The sequence below is a fragment of the Prionailurus viverrinus genome, chromosome D2 (genome assembly GCF_022837055.1).
Source record: "Prionailurus viverrinus isolate Anna chromosome D2, UM_Priviv_1.0, whole genome shotgun sequence".
NCBI classification, from domain to species: domain Eukaryota; kingdom Metazoa; phylum Chordata; class Mammalia; order Carnivora; family Felidae; genus Prionailurus; species Prionailurus viverrinus.
This window is the reverse complement of record NC_062571.1, coordinates 4,472,482-4,489,929: the sequence shown is the minus strand read 5'-3', so window position 1 is coordinate 4,489,929 and position 17,448 is coordinate 4,472,482. Positions and strand designations below refer to the sequence as shown.

The following is a 17,448-nucleotide window of genomic DNA, read 5'->3' as shown; positions in this document are numbered from 1 at the left end:
CCACATCCTCACTAACACCTGTTGACCTGTTGTTTCTTGTATTTCTTTAGTTTAGCTGTTCTGACAGGTGTAAGGTAACATCTCGTTGTGGTTTTAATTTGCATTTCCCTGATGATCCATCCAGAGATATTTTTTTAATTAAAAAAAATTTTTTTAACGTTTATTTATTTTTGGGACAGAGAGAGACAGAGCATGAACGGGGGGGGGCAGAGAGAGAGGGAGACACAGAATCGGAAGCAGGCTCCAGGCTCTGAGCCATCAGCCCAGAGCCTGATGCGGGGCTCGAACTCACGGACCACGAGATCGTGACCTGAGCCGAAGTCAGACGCTTAACCGACTGCGCCACCCAGGCGCCTCAATCCATCCAGAGATATTTTAATAAATATGTCTGAGACTCTTAACAGCAATATCAAAGCACTGAATGTTTTTCTGGTCCAGCCCCAGATCAGAACCCTACGTAAGATAGTGTATCACATTGTCATCCTAGTTCACTGGGGTATAAGGATTTTTGAGGTTTGGTCACGCAGTAGCTGGCTCATTTGGACAATTAAAACACGAGAAAGGCATTTTAACACAAAGAGGTAAACCAGCAGTAAACTGCCTTTCCCCTTAAATATTACCTGTCTACTACCTCACTGTGGATGGTCAAATATTGTACAACTTGTAGAATTATGATTTCAGGGTTGATTAAATCTTTGAAAGCTGATTTCTTTAAGTTGGGTTTGGTCTGAGACTGAAGGCATAGACAAGTCCATGCTTATAAGTAATGGAACTCCCTAAATTTCTGTTGGCTGATAATTGATCTTAATTGGGCGGACCACAGACTCCAGACTGGGAAGTTAACACGGGGTCCTGAATGGCCTCGGACATATCCTGGTTGTTTAGGTAGCCATTGCTTCGGTAAGAAAGTCATTACACGTACACGGTTAAATGTGATTTACGTGATTATCTTTACCTACACGATACTTTTCCTATAAGTAAACTTAGAAGTCAGAAAAAAAATTGTCTACGTATCCTTACTTTTATTTTGAAAATACTGTTACTGCAACGAATGTGCATTCGTGAACACGTGCCAGAGAGTAATGTAGATCACGTGTAAGCCCTTGCAAAACTCTCAGGCCGGCCACCTCGGCACAAGATGATTAAGATCATATGAAGCTTGGAGTAGCCTTACTTCTACTTTCTACAACCTGATGGAATATTTTATTTTTATTTATTTTCTCCTTTCTCCATGCACCAGAAGTGAATCAGGTGGCTTAGCACGTGTGATTCTGCGGCTACCAAGATGTTGGTGTGGAGGTGAGTATCTGCAGGTGTTTGCATTTAGGACCCATGTCCATTTGAACCTATTCAGACTTTTCTTCCAACGGTCCAGAGGGCAGTATTGCAAGGCAATGCCACAGAAGGTTCTACCAAGGTTGCAAAGGAATGGGTTCAGTCCTCAAACACAGCTTTTAAATTGAATTAAAGATTTTTGTTGCAAAAGAACCCATAAAACAGGGGCGCCTGGGTGGCTCAGTCGGTTGAGCATCTGACTTCTGCTCTGGTCATGATCTCAGGGTTTGTCACTTCAAGCCCGACATCGGGCTCACTGCTGTCAGCGCAGAGCCTACTTGGAATCCTCTGTCCCCGTCTCTCTCCGCCCCTCCCTTGCTCAAAAATAGGTAAGCATTAAAAAACCCATGAAACAAAAAGGGGTTACTCAAACTGTACGTAATGATCCTTTCCCCCATCTGCTGAATTTGTTTGCATTCCTTAAAGCCTCAGCCATCGAGGAGGCAAGTTTGAAAGCTAGCTGTTCACATCTCCAGAGCTTACTCATCTTGAACAAGGCAAGGTCAATGATCCTGCTTAATGACTCTGTACCTAGCTTTTTAAGGTCTGCTATTCTATGTACGACTGACCCAGCACCTAAAAGCAAGCTTCAAATGTGATTGCACTCTGAAGACTCAGAAGCTGGCTTTTGGCTTCCCAGGCCATTACTTTCCCTCTGGTTTTAGTTTTGGCCTTATCCTCTGTCTTCTTTGAAATTCTTCTCTCCTGCCTTGTCCAGGAGAACCACCACCTACGATGACACTCTGGCCTTTGCCTCCAGGGCACCTCAGAACTCAGAGACCAGATCACAAAGAAGGGCAGTTTAGGGGCACCCGGGTGGCCCAGTAGGTTAAGCATCAGACTCTTGATTTTGGCTCAGGTCATGATCTCACACGGTTCGTGGGTTTGGGCTCTGAGTCAGGCTCTGTGCTGCAGCGTGGACCTGCTTGGGATTCTCTCTCTCTCTCCCCCTCTCTCCGCCCCTCCCCCACCCTCTCTCTGTCTCTCAAAATGAATAAACATTAAAATAAAGCGCAGTTTAGTTTCAGTGCCCTCAGATGTTTCTCTTCCCTTCAGAGCCTCTTATTAAAGATATATGTCTGGGGGGCGCCTGGGTGGCTCAGTGGGTCAAGCGTCAAACGTTGGCTGGGGTCATGATCTCACAGTTTGTGAGTTCGAGCCCCGCGTTGGGCTCTGTGCTGACAGCTCGAAGCCTGGAGCCTTCCTCAGATTCTGTATCTCCCTCTCTCTCCGCCCCTCCCCTGTGCGCTCTCTCTCTCTCTCTCTCAAAAGTAAATAAACATTAAAAAAAAAAACCCTAAAAATAAAAAGATCTATATCTGGGCTGAGAGTGTCCCAGGTGGAGGAAACGGCAGATTCAAAGCCCTCTGGTCAGATCATCTGAGGATAAGTAAAAGAAGGGGGTCGTGTCTGGAGCACAGCAGCCAGTCACAGTGGTGGGAGATGCAGTCAGAAAGATTTGGCAAGGGCACAGGTGAGATCATGTAGGGATTTGCAGGAAGACGGAAAGATTTTGAAGTCATTCCGAGCTGATGTGAGAAGGCCCTGGAGGGTTTTGCAAAAGTTAGCTACAGTATCTGATTGTTTTAAAAAGGAACACCTTGACCATTGGGAGGGAATGAGTGGAGAGGCATTACAAATGTCTAGGTCAGGTTCAAGCTCTGGATAAGGTTGCAGGTGTTGAAAACCTGTCATCTTTGGGTGGTAGAGCCAGTGAAAAGTCTGCATGTGACATTTTCAGTTACAGCACGTGAGGCAGAGCTTGGGTCATTTGGGCACAACTGAATGCAAGGTTGCTAGAGACGCACTATTTGGGAGAGCCTTCTACCAGATACAAGTAGAGACTTCTCTTAGTCTCAGAGAACAACTAGTATGCCATGCTATAGATGATGTGTAAGTCAGGCCTGAACGAGAGGACTTAAATAGCGGATGCAGATTTAGAGACACCAGCTCCTATCTGCCAAAATACACAGGTACTGCTATTTCTCTGGTCCTCGGGCAAAGGCGAGAGCTGTGTCCCGCTCTGTTTCCGCTCGCGATCGCCACGGAACACGTCACACCAAAGCCACGTGACCTATCGTAACACCTACTTTGCTACTACTTACGCTTCCGTGGTTGACGAGGATTCAGCCAAAGGGTGTTTCTGCAGCGGGTTTCACTTGGGATCTCCTGAGGCTGCCGCAGACGTGCTAGAAAGTCCGAATCCAAGGTGGCTTCGAGATATCTCGTGCCTGTGGGGATGACTGGAAGGCTCGGCTCTGGGACGTCGGGATGGCCGAGCTCCTATCTCCCTCCATGCTGTTTCAGGGCTCCTCTCTCTCCACGTGGCCTCTCTAGATCACGTAGGGGACTAGTAGTCCCTCCAGAAGGATAGCAGACTCTTTACATATCATCTCAGGCCCAGAGGAACATAAAAACAGAGGTTCCCTGACTTAGAGATTAGCTCCGGGACTGGCGGCATGTCACTTCTGCCACATTCACTTGGTTAAAGTGACTCACAGGACCAGATCCGCTGTGTGAGGAGTCAGACCAAAGTGTGGATGCCAGGAGACGCGGCTCCTTAGGGGCTCTCTTCGCAGACTGGCCGCTCTGTCCTTTGAGGACTAGAAAGGCTGATGGATATGGTGTGCCTGTGTCAGTGGGAAAGATATTAGAGAGCAGACTGAAGTAGAGACCATGGTTTCCTTCTGAGACCACTGCATGGTCTGTGGGAATGCTGTGATGGAGATCCATAGAAAGTCCGTGGAAGGCGACCACAGCATCTGGTGCTGCCGTGAGAATCGGGGTGAGTGAACCTCTCTGCTCTCCCATGGGCCAAGGATGTTCGATAAACGTTATGACATTAGGTCCTCCTGGGAACACCATGAGGAAGTATCATCTGGTCTTCATGCCTGAGGTTGACCAGTTTGTCCCAGGTTCCCATCTAGGAAGTGTGAGAGCTTGTGGGATTTAGTTCTTCATTCTCTCACACTTGACCGCTCCCCATGCTGACTCACTTTGCATTTCGTGCCTCTGTGGTTTTAAACACGCTGTTCCTTGTGCCAGGAATGCCTCCTTTTCCTTCTGCTACCTGGACATCTATTTTCTCAAATGTAGCTTGGGACGTCATCTTGGAGATGTTTCCTGAGAGCGTCTTTCTCCCCCTGCATCGGCTCCCGCCCTCTCTCTCCCCCTTAGGTGACTTATACGTGTTTTAATTGAAACTGCAACTTGAAAATGTGTAACTCCAATCACCACTGTCTCTCTAATAGACTGTGAGCTTCTGAGGGCACCTTTAAAAAAGTCTTTTAGCCACAGGACATTGCCCAGTGCCTGGTTGTAAGTGATTTTATCGATTACGGATTAAATGAATGAAGGCATACTCCTTGCCTTTAGATATACATCATAAACTTGTGTGGCAGGGAGAGGGCATCAGCGTAGGCAGTTAGATTGAGCACGAGGGCTGGGGACCGGAGGGGTCTGGGAGAGCGCCGTGGTGATTGCAAAGGTCTCAGCTGTACCTGAAGACACCCAGACTCCCCCTTGTAGTGAAATAAATAAGACAGCTTTTTTTTAAATGTTTATTTTGAGAGGGACAGAGTGTGAGCGGGGGAGGGGCAGAGAGAGGGAGACACAGAATCCGAAGCAGGCTCAGGCCCTGAACCGTCAGCACAGAGCCCGATGCGGGGCTCGAACTCACAAACTGCAAGATTATGACCTGAGCTGAAGTCGGCCGCTTAACCTTCTGAGCTGCCCAGGCGCCCCAAAATGAGGCAGCTTTAAAACACAAAATCAGGGGTGCCTGGGTGGCGCAGTCGGTTAAGCGTCCGACTTCAGCCAGGTCACGATCTCGCGGTCCGTGAGTTCGAGCCCCGCGTCAGGCTCTGGGCTGATGGCTCAGAGCCTGGAGCCTGATTCCGATTCTGTGTCTCCCTCTCTCTCTGCCCCTCGCCCGTTCATGCTCTGTCTCTCTCTGTCCCAAAAATAAATAAACATTGAAAAAAAAAATTAAAAAAAAAAAAACACAAAATCAGTCTGCAGGCTTATGGGATACCTGCAGCTTGCCGGCCTTGCGCTGGAGAGTTTATAGTCTAACTGGGGACACGTCCTAAGGGAAACAAGAAAGGGCTGGGTTCAAGGGGACCAGGCTCTCCACCCAGCTCCCACGTTCCTTCCGCAGTGCACAGAGGAGACGTCAGATTAAGGATGTGCAGGGTCACAGGCCACGTGGTTAAGTGGCTTCTGTGGTCACGGCACTTTCCCTCCTGGACTCGGCTCGTCCTTCACGTAGCCCTGCCGTGGTGCCCCGGGGCAGGCGAGAGTCCACACGGCTTCCAAAGTTGTGTGCACTACTGAGTCATTGCTCGGATGTGGGTGTAGACCGAGGTATGCTTTCCCAGCACGGTGGCAGCAGGAGGCCTCGGGGCAGAAGGGGCCAGTCTGTTAATGGGCTCTTAACTGGAGACGAGGGGGCTTTCGAGATCTGTCAAGTGTGAGAAGTGACCCCTGCTGCGTCAGGCCACACAGGCTGTCTGTGCCCGAGCCAGAATGAATGCCCAAGTCCCCGCATGCCCATTCTGTGCTCTTTCTACATCATGACCTGGAGAAGCTGATGCCCTGACCATGGATTCTTCACACCCGGAGAATACGGATGGAGTGTGTATCCCTCCCTCATCCCGTTTCCCTCCTTTCCTCCCCAGAAGTGACCTCTGCACTCAAGTCAGCATTTCTTATTCCTGGGCCTCTTTTATAGCCTTGTTATATATGGACGTCCCAGCATAATACGTGGTCCTTTTTTGTAGGTTTGCACAATTTTTAGGTATGGTGTCCCTCGCTTGTTTTTCCTCCCCCTGAGATAGAGATTAATGGGTAGGGCACTTATAAGGGAGAATTGTTGGGATCAGCACCTGTGGAAGGATCAGGAAGGAAGCACAAGAGGACAGGGAGAAGTTGCAATGCGGTCCCAGCGAACGCTTGCACGGATTTGATTCTTTTCCAACCAGAGCCCTCTCCCTGGCATAGCAGACCTACTTCATTTCAGAGTTTAACTTTCCTTTTTTATGTTTCTTTATTTTTGAGAGAAAGACAGAGACAGAGACAGAAACAGCATGTAAGCGGTGGTGGGGGAGAAAAAGAGGGAAAAAGAGAGAATCCCAAGCAGGCTCCCCGCTGTCAGCACGGAGCCTGACACGGGCTCGAACTCACGAATGGTGAGATTATGACCTGAGCTGAAATCAAAGAGTCAGACGCTTACCCTACTGAGCCACCCAGAGTTTAATTTCCTTTGGAGCTTGGCCATTCTTCACATTAGTTCCTGAGCCCTGCCCTGTCTTCCACTGCAGGAAATGAGAGTTTTCTATATGCTATCAAGGAGGCTCCCTGACTTTCACATTCAGCTTTGTATATGTGTGTGTTCTTCCATTTTATTTATCTAACTTCAAAATTAATTTTTTAAATATGAGATTTATTGTCAAATTGGTTTCCATACAACACCCAGTGCTCATCCCAACAGGTGCCCATCAACCACCCTCCCCTCCCTCCCATCCCCCATCAACCCTCAGTTTGTTCTCAGTTTTTAAGAGTCTCTTATGGTTTGGCTTCCTCCCTCTCTAACTTTTTTTTCCCCCTTCCCCTCCCCCTTCTGTTAAGTGTCTTCTGTTAAGTGTCTCAGGATCCACATAACAGTGAAAACATCTGGTATCTGTCTTTCTCTGTATGACTTATTTCACTTAGCATACCACTCTCCAGTTCCATCAAAATCAATTTAAACTAAAAATAAAAACCCAAAGACAGTTGACCCTTTTTTCCCACCCTCCATCCCCCACCTCTGACAGCCACCAATGTATTTTCTGTATCTCTGAGCTTGTGTTTTACACACACACACACACACACACACACATATATATATATATTCTACATATAAGAGAGATTATATGATATTTATCTTTCTCTGACTTACTTCACTTAGAATAATGTCCTTGAGGTCCATCCAAGTTGTGACAAATGACAAGATTCCATCCTTTTTATGGTGGAATAGTAAATAATGCTGCAATGAACAGAGGGGAACATGTATGTGTTCAAGTCAGAGTTTTCGCTTCCTTCGGATAAATTCCACAAAGTGGAATTGCTGAATCATATGGGAGCTTTTGTTTTAATTGTTAGGGAAACCTCCATACTGTTTTTCATAGCGGCTGCACCAATTTATGCTCCCACCAATGGCCTGTAGGGATTCTTTTTTGTCCACGTCCTTGCCAATATTTGTTATTTCTTGTTGTTGTTTTTTTTTTAATTCTTGTCTTTTTGCTGATAGCCATTCTAACAGGTGTGAGGTGGTATCTTATGAAACTTCAGATTTGCATTTCTGTTATTACTGATGTAGAACATCTTTTCATGTACCTGTGGGCCATCTGCATATCTTCTTTGGAAGAATGTTTATTCATATCTGCTGTCCATTTTTTTTAAACCACAGTAGTGTTTTCTTTTGTTATTGAAGTTTATAAATTCTTTATGTAGTTTGGATATTAGCCCTCTATCAGATGTATGATTTGCAAGTATTTTCTCCCATTGAGTACATTGCCTTTTCATTTTGTTGTTTCCTTGGCTGTGCAGAAGTTTTTAGTCTGATGTGGTCCCATTTCATTTTTTTGTCAGTGCACAACTGGCCGCTCTGAGCTGAGCCCTGGGGTGGGTGAGTCCGAGTGTGCATGTCTTTTAAGGGTGGTTTCCCAGATCACTACATTCTTGTGGGTCTCGGGACAGGAGCCCAGTTGGTTTTCAAAGGTAGACATTTTGGGGGCTTGTCTGTCAGGCGTAGGTCTTAAAATTTGGGGCGCCTCATGTGGGCTTCAACCCCTCCACTCACTCCTCGGGACTTTGAGTTCCTCCTACTTGTGGGACGCCCAGCCAGTGCAGGGGCTTCTGGTGAGATTGTGTCCCAGCCTCTCCTACCTGCTGCATGTAGCTGTTTTTCTCATTTTCCTCATGTGTAGTCATCACTCAGCCAGCCTTTAGGTTTTTTAAAGAGGATATTGATCTACATGCAGCTGTAGACTCTGTGTGTCAGTGGCAAGGGGTGGGTTCAGGAGATCCCCACGGGGCCATCTTGCACTGGACCTGAGCCTGTCTACATTTCGCTTTTCATCACCAATTAATCACTCTCAGGTCTCTTTATCTTTTTGCCAATTGAGTTTAGCAAGGGTCACAGTTCCACTGCTCTCACAGTTGCTATTTCCTCCATATTTCTCAAATGTCTGGTAAAGCGTATATTATCTGCTAATCCTTTTCCTTCCATTGGTATGTCATCTCAGGTCACTGCCTATAAATATTTTAATAGTTGAACTGCTCCTTTGGGCCAGGACTATCCATGCTGTCTTTATCAGTGATCGGGCCCTCCTTTAATTATCCCGGACTTCACTTGAGCTATATGGAAGACTTTATTGTTTTTTTATTACAAGTAGGATATATTAATGGGTCTATGGCTGTAGAGTAATTTTGCTGTGGGCTAATTTATTTATTTCTTATTTTTTTGACATTTATTTATTTATTTTTGAGAGACAGAGAGAGAGCACAAGCGGGGGGTGGGCAGAGAGAGAAGGAGACACAGAATCTAAAGCAGGCTCCAGGCTCTGAGCTGTCAGCCCAGAGCCCGATGTGGGGCTCGAACTCACAGACCGCGAGATCATGACCTGAGCCGAGGTCGGATACTCAACCGACTGAGCCACCCAGGCGCCCCTGGGCTAATTTATTTTTATATTTTATATCCACAAATCTCATTCCATGAATGGATTCAGCCCAGGTGCTCTGCAAGTTTTGAATCAATGAGACAGTTGGAGGCCAACTCCGAAATTAGAGTTCTAGATTTAGTCTGGTCGTGTCTATTTATTTCAAACTTACGAGAATTCAGTAAATGTTATTTTAGGACACTATCAGCAAATCCTAACAGATTCCCTTAAACCACATGTCTTCAATTTTCAGGAGCCCGTTTTTTTCTCAGGTGGCAAAATGTGGTGCAGGTGAGGCTGGAAAGGGGTCAGGGAGGTGGCCAATCAGTCCTGCTTCCACGCTAGTCAACGTACTCCTGCGTCTTCTTCTATCACTTGTAATTGCACGTTCGTTTCAATTAATTAAAGACAATGCCACCTGTCCTGAGATTTTCCTTGTTAGCTAGGATTTTGGCAGTTACCCTGTATTTGTTTCTCCTGGTTACTCTCACACTAGTGGCTCTGTAAATGTCACAAAGCTTTCTTAGCCACGCGGATTTTGAGATTCTTTTTTGGGAAAGCAAATGGTATTTTTCACGGAAGAAATTAAATTCAAGTTAAACCGGGATCTACACATGCTCAGAAAATCCATGCTCAGATAGTATGGTCTGAAGGGCAAAACTCTACTTACGCTGATCTGGTAGGATTATGAGATTCATCAGCCGTTACCATTGTTTTATCAATGAAAGCATCTGTGTATATACACCGGTGACTCTAGAACATCTAAGCTTAAAGACTGCATTGCTAACAGTTTTCTAATTCTAAAAATGTATCCCAGTTTCCATCTGTGAACTGCAGACATTTCATGTCAAATAGCTGAATATAGGAAGAAGTGGTTTGAAACTTCCTAACATGTCAGAAGAAAATGTATCCTTATTGAAATTCTTGAGACAAAGAAAAAAATGACCACATATGGGCCACCTCTTCCTTTGTATAAAGCTTAAAAAGGAATCCATAATGGCGATGCAACACCCTGGGCTTAGCTCAGGCTTGAGAAAAACCCCCCTCCTCCATAAACATGGGGATTATACCCATAATTGTAGTAGAGTGATGAGAAATTAAGTCAGCAGAGATCTCCTTTTGTTGAACTGGTGTGTGTGTGTGTGTGTGTGTGTGTGTGTGTGTGACCTTAGGAGGAGAAGCAAGGGGAGATACCAGCCCTGTCGTGGAATCTTGTTTGGGACGTACTTCCACGGGGCCCGCAGGCTGGTATGCCACTGGCAAATTTGAGCGCTGCTGGTGACTGTCGCCAAGTTGGGAAACACCGTTAATTGCACACCTGCTCATTAACCTCAGACATCTCATCTCTATTTCAAGACCTACTCTGGCGATCCCTGTGATTCTGTTTGGAGGACTGTTCATACCATTCCTGGTGCTTGAATCGGACGTCAACACGACCTTGTTCTCACTCCTTGGGAGACAGAACGCAGTCACTGCTCGGGCACCCCTGAATAATGTGTTTGCCTGCCGCTCTCCAGACTTCCAGGAAGCTCATCCGTCTACCGGTACTTATGATATCCATTCTAATGACATTCTGGTTTCATTGGTTGCTGAACTCTTCAACAACAAATAGAAAAATATGAAAATAACTCATGTAAGCTGTGAACAACTAATTGAGAGTGATAAATTTGAGTATGGGAAATTAGTTCCCAAATAGTAAATAAAAGCTATTTTGTTTTTTCCAGTTGTACTGAGATGTAATTGACATCCAGCACTGTATAACTTCGAGGTGCACGGCATAATTATTTGACCGATTTATACTGTGAAACGATCGCCACAATAAGCTTAGTTAATTAACATCCATCATCTCCTGTAGGTACCGAAAAGGGAGAAACAAAAGGTTTTTTTTTTCCTCTTGAGTAAAGAAAGCTGTTTTAATAAGGTGTTCTCTAGAAAGTCGGTTTTGGTTTAACATCTTGATAAACAAAGGTCAGTCAGAGTTGAGTCAGGTTTCTTCTAAACTCTAATCTTATTTGTTTGAGGAGCAGTTGGCTCAGGTTGTTGGGAAGTTTTACAAGGCTCATAAAGTAACCTCGCCCTGAGCCTTTGGCGGCCGGCTATCCAAGTGCATGCAAGTCTGTAATGTTTTCACAGCAGAATCCTGCGCTTTGAGTGATGTCGCCCTTTGCTGGAGTTCTCAGCTGTGTGTCTCTTCCACTTGGTTGCAACTAATTTCACTGATCAGTAGCTTTGGCTTAGCTTTACCCTCATAAATTTAATAATTCACTTGGCAGGTGCAGAGCAGGCAGATCTCAAAAAAAAAAAAGTGCAGGTTCTTGGGAAAGCCGGGGAAAGGACTCCCTGATTTTTTTATTTGCTTTTAGATCTCAACATTTCATTTGGATATGGGGATGGTTCCGTAGTTCTGGGATGTTGAGACATCGGAGATTTTTTGTTTGTGTGTGTGTGTGTGTGTGTGTGTGTGTGTGTGCTTACAATTCTTTAATTTTTATTCTTCTTTCTTCTGTAAAATGACTTCGGTCTGTGGAATTCATTTAAAAGCCAAGTATATCAACAAGCTGTTAAGGGTGGCCAGTCACTGGACCATGGTGTTGGGCTAGTGAAGTGTAGAAGCAGAGCATCAAATTTATGTTTGCGTTGGACATGGCCATGGGCACATCCCACCGTGCTCATATTATATGAGTGCGAGCATACCCAGAGCAAGACTGTCTGGATCCAGATCTCAGTCCTGCTACTTACGAGCTGAGTAATCTTGGGCATGATATTAACCTCTTTGTGTCTCATCTTTCATTTGCAGAAATTGATAATCCCTCTCTTTGTTTGTGAAGACTGAGTAAGTTTAGACCTGTAACGTACTTGTAAAGTGTCAGGCATCTAAGAAGCTCTCAATAAATATTGAGTCTTATTATTACAATTTGTTATCCTCACTCTCAGGCGAAGTTCATTTATCATTTTTCTATATAGCCCAAATTGCTCTTTCTGTTTTTAAATACTTTTTCTTAACAAGTAAGATGTTCACGTGGTAAAAACTCACCCCAAAAAAGTATATATAATGAGAAGTTAAGTCTTCTTTCCATGTCTGTCACCAGGTCCCTGTCTGACTTCTCAGAGGTAACTTGTTCTAGAGATACCTCTATATAAATGAATATATTTAAATCCATTATCTAGAATGTTTAAATACAATTTGAATACAAATTGAGTATTACTGCCCAAAAGGGAAAATTAAATTTGTCTCATTTGGATTGTGACCAATGAAAAGAATAGTTATCATGATAAGAGCATAAGAGCAGTCTGTGTCATGTCCGGAACTCTAAGTTCTAAACCAAAAGCACCTGATCTGTCACCTACACCAGCCTCCTGAGATGTGTATTATTGCTACCCCCCTTGACACATGAAGAGACTGTGGCCAAGAGGCTAAATTTCTGAAGGTCACTCAACAACAGGTTGCAGAGCTGAGTTTTGAAAGCGGTGCACTTAAAACTCAAGAAAGTTTTCAGTAGAAGCTAGAAACGCTATCTTGGATTTCTTTTTCGGAAATGCTTCTTGTGCCTTCCCTTGGGTATCTCTTCCCCTCAACACGCCTTGACCTGGGAGAAAGCACCCCAACCTCGGCTTCCCGCACAGCATCTACTTCTGTTCATCCCGCACCTTGTCCATCACTCGGCTTCTGGAACATCCACCTTTACCAAGCCTACGGTTCCTGGCATGAGTTCCCTGATTGATAAAGTGTAGCCCCACCCCTCCTTCAGGATGAGAGCATTCTGAGTTCCCAGAAGATAGGGGCCGTGTCTCCTCCGTTTCCAGTACCCAAAGCTGAAGACATTTCCTGGCACGTAGTAGGCACTGAGGAAGCCTTTGCTGGATGAAGGAATAGATGCTGGCAGTGTTTGTCCGTGAAGGGGACTTTGGACATCGGTTTCTTGGATCTGGGTCCACGAGGGCAACTGGAAATCCCTGATGCCAGAGAACTGTGACATGTGAAATGGGAAATTCTGGCCCATGAAACGCATTAGCAGTTCTCAGGGACGTGAAGACCTAGATGGAATTACTCGCAAGGCGTCCTGGTGCTGTGGTGCAGGTACAGATGAGAGCCTCTTCTTGGAGTCCGCTGCCTTCTGACACGTCACGGGACAATCCGCAGAAGCAGACGTCTGAGCAGAAGGCACTAAACACGGGCACACTGCCTTCGCTGTGTCTCAGAGTTATTTTGTCTACCGCCCCTTAAAGACTGATCCCCCTTGGAAAACTGACTCAGAGCAGCTTCTGGGATGTGTCAGCCTAACTTCTTAATTGTTTTTGAGGAGGAAGCTTGGGTGTTTGGGCAGTGGAGGAAAGACAGATGGCTAGAGGTGGAAGGCGTTTACATGAAGTGCAGAAATAATTTACAGGTGAAAAATGACGGAACAGGAGGAGCTGTGTTCAGCTGTTGGCCCCTGTCTCTCCTCTCCGATTGCTGTCGGTTTCAGCAAAGCCCTTTCGTCCTCGGGCAAGCAAGCTCCTTGGTACTCCTGCAGTCTTTTCCTTTATGAGAACTGTCCCTCACACCGCTACCTGTAAAATTCTGTCAGGCTGAAGCATCGTAAGGGCAAATACAAATTATAAATAAGAGGCTTAATTCTCCCTGTTGGAAATGAGGGAGGGGAATCGCTGCCCCCTCCCTTTCCCTGGAGCATTGACTTTAGGAACCTTGGCTTTGTAAGTTATTTCTACATCCCTTTAAAATGTATGCAGATATTTTTGAGAGCTAAACCTCTTGCCAGGAATGTCTCTCTCAAGGACCTGAGAACCATCTCTTCTCGAATGTATCTAACTAGGGAAGACAGCACCACTGTCTCCCGGTTTCCATGGGGCAGCAGGGACCTGACTTGGGTGAGTGCCCCACCCCCAGTTGCAAAACTACCTCCTTACATGAAGATATGAGTTTATTTTCCCTTTGGACAGAGCCAGTGAGCAAACAGATAGTCACAACAATTACCAGGTGGGGGGTTAGCCGTGTAGGGTTATCTTGCACACGTGTATGTGACGGGTTGCATTTGCCTGGCTGCGTAGAAGGGCCAGATTTCGTTCTGTCTTTGCAATCTCTTTGCAGACCAACCTGGAATGCACATCACATTCTGGTTTAATGCTTATTGAATAATAAAGTTGTTTTCTTTCTCTTTTACCTTGTGTAGAAGTTTTCTGGGTTAGGAGGGGATTTTGTTGTAGATTTTATGTCCCCGGCATCATATACTCTCCATCCACAGACCTTGGTATTGTAACTGGAGCTACACTGTAGACATTGAAACATAAAATAGACATTTCAGGCACCAGTGAACCAAGGGGGGGGGGGGTTTATCGAGAAGACTGGGAAGAGACAGGACAGAGGAGTATCTGATGTTTTACCCAACCACAGTCTCTTGGGGGTGGGGAGTGCCTTCTTGGGGGGAAACAACCACCCTCCAGCATTTGACTCCTGTCTGGGGGACATCCACACTCTCTAAACATTAGAAGATGGAATCTCATGCTTACTCATGGGAATTTCTCTGTTCTGCAAGTACGACATGGCTGCCCCTTCTGAATGTAGATATTTTCATTAACTAAAGAAATACACCTTACAGATCATATTTCTTGAAGAGCTCAACTATGTCTTTTACTGGGTCCCTTTTCAGCTTCTCCTGACAATCTTTCCTGAGTTTTAGTGGCCCTCAAAGAACAGACTGTAGTTTTCCTAGCTACTGGTGATAACATCCATTAGGTTTACTTGTCCTTGAGGGCAGAGACCATATCTTAGTCATCTTAGCCCCCAAATTTTCTGGGCATATCAACAAGCTCATAGCACTTACTGATTAGATACTTGGATGAACAAATAAATACATGGAGACCTCCAGCATACAATATATGTAGAAACACAATAGATAATAGATAATACAATAGATGATTAAAAAAATCCTTGAGTTTTTATATAATTAATTAACCTTGAAAAAGCCCCACTTGGGGCAGACAAGTATCACACAAATTTATTATGTTCCACTCCCCCCTTTTAAATCCTCTTTTCTGGGATGTGCCTTCACCTACCTGAAATCATTGCTGGCTAGGAGTAGGGGAGACAAAGTGCTGAGTTATCAGTAACATCTCTTTCTCCCCGGCTCAGGTCTGATAAAAGAGGGCCATCTTCAGTCAAGGAGGGGGCTGGTCAGCTTCTTTCTCTTACCTACTTGGAATTTTATTTGCAGGGAGCTAGGAGATGCCCTTGGACTGAGTGTACTCTGATCCAACCTAACTTAGTAAATGACAGCTCACCTTTTTGAGTAGTTCGGGTGAAAATGCTTTGGAGTCATCCTTGACACCCTGACTCCCACAACCAGCTATTTCTGTCCACCTGCAGCTGCCCCTGCCACCACCCAATGTTTGAACTGTGGACAGTAATTCCAGGGGTTACTATCGGTTCTCCCAGGGGCTGCTGCCCTGCACTGCTAGGGCTATTTTCTATTTTGCACGCAGCACTCATAAGGACCCCTTTCGTGCACCAGGGCCCGTGACAGCGTTCTCCATCCTCACGCGGGCGGATTTCCCGAGGCTCCCAGCCCTGGACATGGAGAGCAGGTGACCTGAGGAACGCTCAGCCCTGGGAGCCAGTGCGCAAGCGCAGCCCAGCTGCAGCGATCCGGAGGACGCCTTGCAGCGTGCAGCCCCTAGATGGCCCTGTGGGTCCGCGCACCCGGCAAGGACCCCGGGTTGGGACACCTGTTGGGAGGCCGCGGGGAGCGGGGAAGGGACCGAGCTCCCCGCCCCTGCCTCCCTCAACTGCTGGCTCCACCTCCTTTTTTTTTTTTTTTACGTTTATTTATTTTGAGAGAGAGCGAGAGCGAGGGAGGAGTATGGGGGGTAGGGGGGTGGGGGGCTGTTGGGGGGTGGGTGGTTAGGCAGAGGATGTGAAGTTGGCTGCAGGCTCTGAGCTGTCAGGACAGAGCCCGATGTAGGGCTGAAACTCACAAACCATGAGATCACGAACTGCCCTGAGATCGAGAGTAGACTTGAGCGCCCCTCGCTTCCGCCTATAAGGTACTGAATTGTACCTTGAAAGAAATGGAAAGATTTGAGGGTACTGGGCTGCAGACAGACACTGTGAACCGTGCACTGGGTAAGAACGGGGAACACCCGGGTCACAACCCGGAGGCTGCAGGGGGACCCAAGACAGCACGCGGCTCCTGTCGGGGCTCCCGTGGGTGCTGTGCGCGCAACCAAGGGCGCCTCACTCGAGGGGTGCGCGCTGCGGGAAAGGAGCCGTTTATGGGCACTGACACTGCGCACGCTGAGAGCCAAAGGACAGCCACTCAGGTTATTGAATCGAGGACCAGGGGCGACCTGCAGGGCCCACGCCAGGACACAGCCTCCATGATGCTTGTCCTCACAGCTCACCGCCCCTCGACGGCCCGCGTCCCCCCCCCCCCATACTATGCCCCACGACGTCTCGCCCCTGCGACGCCATGCCCTATTACGTCATGCCCCCGCGCCTCCGCGCCCCCACTGCCCACGACGCCCACCCCCACGCCGCCCGCCCTACGCCCCACGCCCCCACGTCCCACGACGCAACGCCCCACGACGTCCTCCCCCACGCCCCCACGCCGCCCGCCCCCACGCCCCACGCCCCACGACGTCCTCCCCCACGCCCCACGCCGCCTGCCCCACGCCCCCACCTCCCACGACGCCCACCCCCACACCACTATGACCCCACGTCCCACGACGCCACGCCCCACGACGTCCTCCCACACGCCCCCACGCCGCCCGCCCCCACGCCCCACGACGCCAGTCCCTACGACGCCACGCCCGGGCAGCTGTGCGGGAAGGCGGCAGAACCCTGCGGCTGCGGGTGGCGCTGGCCGGCGGGGACTCTAGGGGACCGTCAGGTGGGGCCACAGTGACCTGATAACGTCTGGGAAGGGAGTCGCCTGGGCTCTTGGTTGTGTTCTGGGAAATGGGGATGGGAACAGAGTCCCCAGGGGCGCCAGCTGCGGTTCCACCTGGTTCTTGCGGAGCCTGGAGGGGCTCCCGGTGTCCTCAGGGTCGGGCCGGCCGCGTGGGTTGCGGCACCCGGAGGACAGTGAGGTGGTGAGCCCCCGTTCCAGTGTAAACATTCCAGGACTGAGCGCAGAGCCATCCTCCGGGCTGGGCCTCCCGCCTGCCGGGCCCTGCGGACCCGTCCCGGACCGCCGGACCCAGGGCCCCCCTGTCCCTGCTCGGGGGCGCCTCCCCTCAGTCCCGGACTCTAGGGGACCTGAGTGTTGTTATGTCCTGGGCCTGCAGGGGGCGCCCTTGCTGACGGTACAAATTATGCTCCCGACCCCTCTTCTTACTCAGGTTGATTTAATGTCTGCCTTGATAGCTTTCAAAGGAGCCCCCTCCAAACCAGTGTTTCTGAAGCCCGGGAACAGAC

The 17,448-nt window shown here is 47.7% G+C and overlaps 1 long non-coding RNA gene across 1 annotated transcript in view; it reads left to right on the top strand.

Annotated features, from left to right (window-relative positions):
• Positions 1-11,399, top strand: part of LOC125148125 (uncharacterized) — a 150,841-nt gene extending 139,442 nt beyond the window's left edge. Inside the window, exons 5-6 of the long non-coding RNA XR_007145429.1 lie at positions 1,241-1,299; positions 10,392-11,399. This is a non-coding gene — a long non-coding RNA (uncharacterized LOC125148125). The remainder of the gene's footprint in view (positions 1-1,240; positions 1,300-10,391) is intronic.
• Positions 11,400-17,448: the final 6,049 nt, after the last annotated feature.